Consider the following 1062-nt stretch of genomic DNA (forward strand, 5'->3'; position numbering starts at 1 on the left):
ACCCAGGCATTATCAATTCAATGAGAACAATTTTATGGTTCTTCGTAGCTTTATATGGCATTAAGCTTTAACATTACTATTTTAAACTGCCAATATAATTAGAAATTTACGAAAAGTGTATTAAAATTAACTAAATATCTATGAACGTATAAAAATATAACAGTAAATATATTTTAATATTTTCGAACACAAACTACATTGTTTAAGATAAAATTAATATAAATCATATTATTATTGGTTTTCCTTATCTTGTCATATAATTTGATGCTATTTTGAACACAATACATTCAGACTATTATTATTGGACAAGTCCATGAAGTGTTACTTTTATGAATTTATATTTAAATGGTTCAATATACATATAGTCTTATACGGATAATATATTTTCAATACCGAGTTATTTTTATAACTATTACAATTTGCAAGATAGTCCATTCATTTGCAGAACGCTGGTGTAGTAAGATAGACGTTATTTATTTTATTTTAACTATACTTAAGACCTGGGTATAACACATAATTTTTTAAAATGAGCAAAATAAAGGTTAGTATTTATTGTAGTCAAAGTAATGAAATTGTAAACATTAAGTTGTTCTAAATATTAAAATAATTAAGAGGCGGTTTTTGCTAATAAAACTTTTTTTTTTTTTTAAATTATATCAATTTTAATGTTTTTCAATTTTTTTAGTCTATTTTTTTTTTTTTTGGAAAATTGTTATTTACTTGTATCATTATATAGAGTGTCCCTAAACTCAGCGGCATAATATCAAAGCGGGATACATAGAAGATAATCTATTTATATTTTGTTTTCTTTTACAAAATAGAATTTTTGTGTTAAATTGTAATTTGTACAGTCTATACATCTATGTCCGGTCCCGTTTTGAAAATGTTAACAAAGGGCGAACTCGAACCGAACCAAAGCTAATTTTTTTTTTTTAGACCGTATTAGACTAAAAATTTAAACCTAAAATCTTTTTTACGGGAAAAGGGTGAAGTTCCAAATTCTGAAAACTTGGTTCCAAATAGTTCCAAATTAGTTCCAAAATATTGGTAAAGGTTTGAAGT

The sequence above is a fragment of the Sipha flava genome, unplaced genomic scaffold (assembly GCF_003268045.1).
Source record: "Sipha flava isolate LNK unplaced genomic scaffold, YSA_version1 75_pilon_pilon, whole genome shotgun sequence".
NCBI lineage: Eukaryota > Metazoa > Arthropoda > Insecta > Hemiptera > Aphididae > Sipha > Sipha flava.